Consider the following 8,629-nt stretch of genomic DNA (forward strand, 5'->3'; position numbering starts at 1 on the left):
TGTGAAAAGCCAGACCATAAAATGTGTCTTTAGTGATGATTTAAAGTGTTAGTGTTTGTGCAGGTCTAATATTAAGAGGAAGACTGTTGCAGAGTCTGGGTCCTGCCACAGAGAAGCCTCTGTCACCACCACACTTCAGTCCAGGAGTAGTTAAGCTTAGTTCTGACCTGGACCTCACGGTTCTTCTTGGAGCATAAACCAACAGCGTGATGCTATGCAGAGGGCGCATTGCATCACAGTTTGAGCTGGTTTCTGTCCACCCACATATCCCTGTAATGCCTTACTGATACTGTTTTCTTTCAGTATGAGTGTGGTTATTCCACTGAACTGCAAATGTGTTTTGACATTTCAGTCATATCTCCATATCTGTACAGTTCAGCCTCCTCATTTTTCTGTTTACAAACTTCTCACCCCATCTATTGAAGTCAGGTGTTTGTAAATCATGAAATCCTCCTGTATGACATCATGAACATCATGGATGCCACCATGGAGCTGCAGAAAGGTGTAATGAAGAAGGTGCTTAAGAAATACAGCAAGCTGTCCAGAATGAGGCCTTGGAAACTGCCGAGCAAAGACTCACAGCCTTGGCCAGCTGCTTGAGGAGGTACACCAGAGAGATAGAAGGCAGGAGAATAAACCAGCTGTTCTCCACAGAACCAGCAAAGGTGTACTCTCAGTGGCAAGGGAACAATAAGAGAACAGCACCACCAAGGCTGGAGACAGAGCAATACTGGAAGAGCATATGGGAGAAGGATGCAACCCATAACGGCAATGCTCAGTGGCTAGAGGATCTGAGGGCTGACCACAGCGACCTCCCTGAACAGGGTCCAGTAACCATCACAGTGGCAGATATCCAAGAAAGGGTCTCCAGTATGAAGAGTTGGACAGCACCAGGGCCCGACATGGTTCACGCCTACTGGCTGAAGAAGCTGACTGCACTCCACGAGCGTCTGGCAGCACAAATGAACCAGCTGCTAGTTAACGAGAGACACCCGGAATGGCTAACTGAAGGCCGGACGGTCCTGATCCCCAAGGACCCCAAGAAGGGACCGGTCCCCTCCAACTACCGACCAATAACCTGCCTCAGTACTACATGGAAGCTCCTGTCAGGCATCATGATTCAAGATGGCGCTGGAGTGACGGCAGCCTTTCCAAGTAGCTCTGCAACACCGCACCTTTTTCTTAACTTTAACTTTTTTAGACTAGGCTTTTCAAACTTTATTTCACCTTCCTCTACTTATACCTCTTAGATATAGCGATACAAGATGGATAATGCACTTTTTAAAACTTCTGGAACCAGCTCCTTCATCTATTCGAGAGCGGAGCTGCTGGCACTAAGAACAAAGGGACAGACCGGCATGCGACACATGTCGCCCCTGCTAAGACGGTACGGTGTTATCCTAAAAACAAACCGTGGGTAACACAGGAAGTCAAAGCTGTCCTCAACATGAAGAAGAAGGCTTTCAGGAGCAAAGTGAAGGAGGAGATGAAAGCAGCACAGCGGGAGGTGAAACGCTGCCTGAGGGAAGCAAAGGACACCTACAGGAGGAAGGTGGAGCAGAAGTTGGAGAGGAACAATATGAGGGAGGTGTGGAATGGTGTGAAAACCATCACAGGCCACAACACCAAGAAAAGCACAGTGGGGGGGACTGTGGAGAAGGCAAACGAACTCAACAACTTCTTCAACAGGTTTGACCAGCCCACAACCCCCCCACCCTCACCTTTACTACGGAGTCCTCTCCCCACTCTCCTACCTCCCTCCCTCGCTTCCCCCCCTTCCTGACACCATGACACCCCCCTCCTCCAATCCCTCTCTCAGCAGCAAGACATCTCCCCCCCTCCCCTCCTCCCAAACATCTCCCAGTGTCACAGTGGATCAGGTCAGGAGACAACTGAGGAAGCTTCACCCCAGAAAGGCAGCAGGCCCAGACAAGGTGTGTCCTAGGATGCTAAAGGCGTGTGCTGCTGAACTTGGGGAGCCGCTACAACGAGTCTTCAACCTCAGTCTGCGACTGGGGAGAGTGCCCGCCCTATGGAAGACATCCTGCATCGTCCCGGTCCCCAAAAAGAACCGGTCCAATGAGCTGAATGACTTCCGACCGGTGGCACTGACGTCACATCTTATGAAGACTCTAGAGCGGCTCTTCCTCAACCTCCTCCGACCACAGGTACAACATGCCCAGGACCCACTACAGTTTGCATACAAGGCGGGTGTCGGAGTGGAGGATGCCATCCTGTACCTCCTACACAGAGCCCACTCACACCTGGATGGGGGAAAAGGAACGGTCAGGATCCTGTTTCTTGACTTTTCCAGTGCCTTTAATACCATCCGGCCCTGTATGCTTCAGGAAAAACTGAACAGGATGGAGGTGGACCCCTGCCTGGTGGCTTGGATCTCCGACTACCTCACCGACAGACCACAGTACGTCAGGCTGAAGGACATCACGTCTGACACAGTGGTCAGCAGCACAGGAGCACCACAGGGAACTGTGCTGTCCCCTCTTCTCTTCACCCTGTACACCTCTGACTTCTGCTACAACTCTGAATTATGCCATATTCAGAAGTTTGCAGATGACACGGCCATCATGGGGTGTATCTGGGATGATCAGGAAGAGGAGTACAGAAGTCTGGTGAGGAACTTTGTCGCATGGAGTCACACAAACCACCTGCAACTCAACACCTCAAAGACTAAGGAACTGGTTGTGGACTTCGGGAGGTCCAGAGAAGGTCCACTGCCGGTTCAGATAGAGGGGGAGGAGGTGGAGGTGGTCAACAAGTACAAGTACCTCGGGCTGTGGGTGGACAATAAACTGGACTGGTCATGCAACACAGAGCACCTGTATAAAAAAGCCCAAAGCCGACTGTACTTCCTCAGGAGGCTGAGGTCTTTTAACATCTGCAGGAAGCTCCTGAGGATGTTTTACCAGTCGGTGGTTGCTGGAGTACTTTTCTATGCTGTGGTGTGCTGGGGGAGCAGCACAGCAAAGAAGGACTCATCCAGGCTGGAGAAACTGATCAGGAAGGCTAGCTCTGTGGTCGGCATGAAGCTGGACACTCTGGTGACAGTGGCAGAGAAAAGGACATTAAAGAAACTGCTGGACATTATGGACAATGCTGGGCATCCTCTGCACACGGCCATAAACAACCAGAAGAGTCTGTTCAGTGACAGGTTGCTTCTCCCCAAGACAAGAACTAACAGACTTAAAAACTCCTTTGTCCCACACGCCATCAGACTGTTTAACTCCTCTCTGGAGGGGAGAGGGAGGGGAAACAGGAGGACAAAGGAGGGGGGAACAACTAAGCTGTAGTGCCTCTTCACCTCACTGTACAATACCTTGTGCAATACTTTTTGTAAATAGTCAACAGTGCAATAGACTCAATACTTGAAATGTGCAATTCACTTGTATTTTTATTTTTATTCCTATTTATTCTATTTATCCCCTTCGTATATTTTATTTATATTTGTCTCTGTATTTATATATGTGTGTGTGTGTGTGTGTGTGTGTGTGTGTGTGTGTGTGTGTGTGTGTGTGTGTATATATATATATATAACATTGTGTAACTGTAACTTCTGTCGGTGCTGTGCTTTTTGGAAATCGAATTTCCCAGAGGAACCCACCCGAGGGATTAATAAAGTTCTATCTTATCTTATCTTATCTTATCTTATCTTATCTTATCTTATCTTATCTTATCTTATCTTATCGGCTCTTATCTTATCTTATCTTATCGGCTCTTATCTTATCTTATCTTATCTTATCTTATCGGCTCTTATCTTATCTTATCGGCTCTTATCGGCTCTTATCTTATCTTATCTTATCTTATCGGCTCTTATCTTATCTTATCTTATCGGCTCTTATCTTATCTTATCTTATCTTATCTTATCGGATCTTATCGGCTCTTATCGGCTCTTATCTTATCTTATCTTATCTTATCTTATCGGCTCTTATCGGCTCTTATCTTATCTTATCTTATCTTATCTTATCTTATCTTATCGGCTCTTATCGGCTCTTATCGGCTCTTATCTTATCGGCTCTTATCTTATCGGCTCTTATCTTATCGGCTCTTATCTTATCTTATCGGCTCTTATCGGCTCTTATCTTATCTTATCTTATCTTATCGGCTCTTATCGGCTCTTATCTTATCTTATCGGCTCTTATCTTACCTTATCGGCTCTTATCGGCTAAGATGAACAGACACATGGGTCACTACATGAGCGGGCCACAGAAAAGGATGGGCAAGAATACCAGAGGCGCAAAACACCAGCTACTGGTAGACAGAACAGTCAGCCGAGACTGCAAGACCAGACTGACCAACCTGTGCACTGCCTGGATTGATTACAAGAAGGCCTATGACTCAATGCCCCACAGCTGGATACTGGAATGCCTAGAATTGTACAAGATCAATGGGACCCTAAGAGCCTTCATCAGGAACTCAATGGGGATGTGGCGTACAACACTAGAGGCCAACTCCAAGCCCATAGCACAAGTCACCATCAAGTGCGGGATCTACCAAGGAGATGCTCTGTCCCCACTGCTGTTCTGCATAGGCCTGAACCCCCTCAGTGAGATCATTGACAAGACTGGCTACGTTCAACAGTGGATTTTTGTTTATGTATATATCAGTGCTGTCAATAAGAAAAGTAAATAATTAATATCACAATTTTCTGCAATTAATCATGATTAATCAATTACTTGATCAGTAACTTGGTTGCAATTTTTTTTTCAACGTTATATTTAAGCTTGTAACAGACAGTTATGCAATATAATGAAGTAAATGGAGAATAAACACAAAGAATGTTAAATGCTTAAATTCAAAGAGAATTTGAGTAGTTTTCTGTGAGCACAGGTTCTCTCCTGTGAAATACAACTTTTTAAAAACCTATATACTAATATTATACCGTGTTTGGCTGCTGGTTCAGTGAATTGTGGTCTGAGAAGGACGAAACCTGCAGCTTCAGAATCCGTGAGATGTCCGTGTACATGCTGCCGGGTGAATGATCCGCACTTTGTGTTTACATCTTTTTGGAGAATTGTTGCTGTTTTAGCTGTTTGGCAATTGTTGAAATACTTTTGTGAGCAAAATATATTTTATATCAAAATCAATTCAGGATTTAATGAATTGATATCACGTTATTCAAACTAAAATCAATTTGAATCAGAAAATCGATGTTTTAAAAAACCCACCCGAAGTCCCGTTGATCTTGTTCAAATCTGGGCATTTCATATTGGCAATATTATTATATAACGCTATATATACACTTTCATTGCTTTATCTGTCTATTAGCACTGTGCTTATATGTAAAACCAGGCATCAGCAAGTAAAACACATTTAGTGCACTACAAATCCTTTGATGAATACGAGGCTTTAATAGTTTTACTGAAGCTCAGTGAGGTACATAAAAATCCAGCATTTTGATAATACAAAACAAACATTTTCACATTGGTACTGACCAGAAATATTCTGAAATGACTATGATATTATCAAGTTACTGCATATTACATGATGCATGTAAAGAATAAAATGTGATATTCAGATGCACATTGAACAGATCAGTACACTGAATTTTTCTAGAAAAAAGGATTCAGGTTGCTTTGAAACGAGCAACACTGCCACAAAATTCATGAAGTTTTATCTCATGTAAACAAACATGTCATTGACATATAGGTAAGTTTAAAAAACGATGACTTGGTCGCATTTTACATGCACACTCATATATAACCTGATAAACAGTATTTCCTAGTTACAAATAAATACATTCAATATAGGCACAGCCAGCAACTAAAAGCAGGTTGTTACGGCACATTCAGCACAGCCTGGCGTCCGGCCGTCATTCCTTCGCGACACAGGTGCATCCGACCGCCAGATCGAACGGACAGCTGCAATACCCATGCGTGCCTATGCTCTCGTACACCTGAATCTGTACGAAGATTGGTCTGGCCACCATGTTCTCCACACTGCAAGGCATGCATTTGGCCTCCTTGATCGTCTGTGGTTCTCGGCCTGCTTTAGAGTTGTTTCTGAAACACAGGAAAACAAAGTCCACGGATAAACGGAAGTGTTCAGGTGTGACAGTGTCAGACATTAAGATCTGCTCACGCTGGACTCAAAAGCCTGTGAATTTTAGCTCTAACACATGTGCTTGTCCCAGCACTGTGTCCAACCTTTCCTCTGCTAAAATCAATGTTGAAATCCAGTTTTTATGGCTGGGTGGCATAAAGTCTGCAGCAAGATTGGACTGACAGGGCATTACCCAGTAATCCTCCACGACTTCCTGCTCATTTGTGACGGTAATGAGATCATAATTTACAAAATGAACATTGTGTTTTATTCAGTAAGACCTGAAACCAGCGACTGAGACCATGAAGTCATGAGGGCAGTTTAGAGTGGCCCCCACTGAAAGTGCATCCTTACTAGGGGTGGGTTCTTATAATCGATTCATCGATTAAAATCGATTCTGGCTTGGATAACGTAAAATCGATTCATTAAAATCCTGAATCGATTTTTTAATATAAATTTATTTTGCCCAAAATGCCAGAATCTCAGGTGAAATCTTACAAAATTTCAAGAACCACCAAACAGTTAAGACAGTAAATGAGAGCAGGAACACGGATTCTGCACAAAGACTTAAACACACAGCGGGACCCGCGGATCAGAATCAGTTAGATGTCGCTTTTCTCACAGTTGGGGCTGAAAGCCGACAGCTCGCTGACTCTGATCTGTCGGCGGGTCCGCGCTTTGTGTGCACGCCCTTTATGCGCCGATTCTAAAGCTGTTAGTTTGATGTCTCTCCAAACAATATTGACCGAACCAGCAGCAAAAGAAGATCCAAACTACGCTTCACATAAACATCGTCATGAATTCACTCAGACATTTACTGTTTTGCTTCCACCGCGATGCACAGCTCTCTCTCTGTACTTCAAGAACAGTTTCCCTTTCTTCATTATTCGCTTGCTTGTTACGCACAAGTCTACTGTTGTTTACAGGCTGTCGGCCGCTGTTTTTTCCCTTTTACATTCTTCCGAAAAGAAAACCTCATTTCTGCTGTTCAATACTGAACAAATTTAAACTTTTTAAAATTATTCAAAATGCAAAACGCTGTGTCTGTAATAAAACCGCTGTAACTTCAGAGGTGATGTTCATATGTTGATTAATGGTTTTCTTTCATTTTTGATGTACTGCAGAATATTTTTATAAAATCCCAGGCCAGGAAAATCACCTTCATGTTTTTCTGTGTTTTATCTTCAGCTACTTTGACACAAAGGCCTCTGCTGTGATGCTCACACCTGTGATAAAGTCTTGCGAGTGTCAGCTTCCTTTTTATTGATACAAAAATATGTAAATGTACTGATCTGAATTATAATATTTCTGACTGTCAAAATTTCCCAGATTTAAATCGAATCGAATTAAATCGAATCGTGGATCGAATCGATTCGGGGCCTTGTGAATCGGAATTGAATCGATTCTAGAAATCAGTGACGATACCCAGCCCTAATCCTTACACTCCTGAAGCACCAGTCGTATATATACAGCTGTGTTTGTATGATCAATGAAGCCTAAACTTTTGTTCTTTCCTGGCTTTAAGTAAGTAAACTCACTGTAGTTTCCAGGGCGCGACTGAAGAATTATGGAGGTCGGACACATGAGTGAAGTACTGCCTGTGATAGTGCTGAGCATGGTTGCAGTTTTGAGGACAAACCGGGCTGCTGAACGCTGTCCCCATCAGTCCCAGGAAGAGCTGGAAGACAAGCACACATTTTGACACAATGACACCGATCAGAGGCTTTGACTGATCTGTCTCCAACGTCCCTCCAAAAGAAGCTCGATGAAAACGCTTTGCTCTGTACACACACATCACACAGGTTTGTGTAGTAATGAGCTGTGCAGTCCAAAGCTGTTTCCAGGCTGTCACTGTGAGGTGAAGCCAGAGCGTACAAAGCATCTGCACACCTGTTCTCCAGGTGACGGCTCGTACTCACCAGAATAGCGCTGGAGTTCATGCTGAAGCTGCTGAGCTGGAATGCGTCTCCTCCTGTTCACCTGTGTAAACTCTCTGCTGGCACAGAGCTGCTGGTGTCTCCCTGTCTGAGCACACCTGTTTTATCCTGTCACTCGCTGATGAAAGCTCATTTGCATTGTGCGGGGGAGGTGGCGGAGCCGTGTCAGCGGGATGTCATCATCGCGCGTACACATCAGTCAGCGAGTGTGTACGTGGTTGAAGTTTGTTTTGTGTCGGGGCTAAATTTAGTCTGAACCTGCAGGCTTTCAGTCAGCTTTAAGCTTCATTGTTCCCGAGGGAAACTTTCAAGTTTCAAAGCAAAGAGAGAAAATCAAAGGTGAAAACATAACATGATATTTCAAAAGGTAAAAAGGCTGTAACAGAACTAAACACACATTTAATTATTTCATGTAATTGAGCTCTTTTAGATATGTTATCATATCCTGTAGTTGGCTTTTGACTTCCTGACCTGCTGATCAGTTTGAAGTTATCCTGGATTATTGAGCACTTTCAGACTTCTTCTCTGGTTTTCAGGCTCTTATTTTGTCAAGTCAGCCTTTGGGATGATCAGTCAGAATAAATACTGACATTTATCACGGCTTAAGGGAAACGACATTTGACCTGATGCAGCTA

Source organism: Copadichromis virginalis, linkage group LG20, assembly GCF_057382275.1.
Source record: "Copadichromis virginalis isolate Kocher_CV1m ecotype Utaka linkage group LG20, C_Virginalis_male_GT1.1, whole genome shotgun sequence".
In the NCBI taxonomy this organism is placed as follows: Eukaryota; Metazoa; Chordata; class Actinopteri; order Cichliformes; family Cichlidae; genus Copadichromis; species Copadichromis virginalis.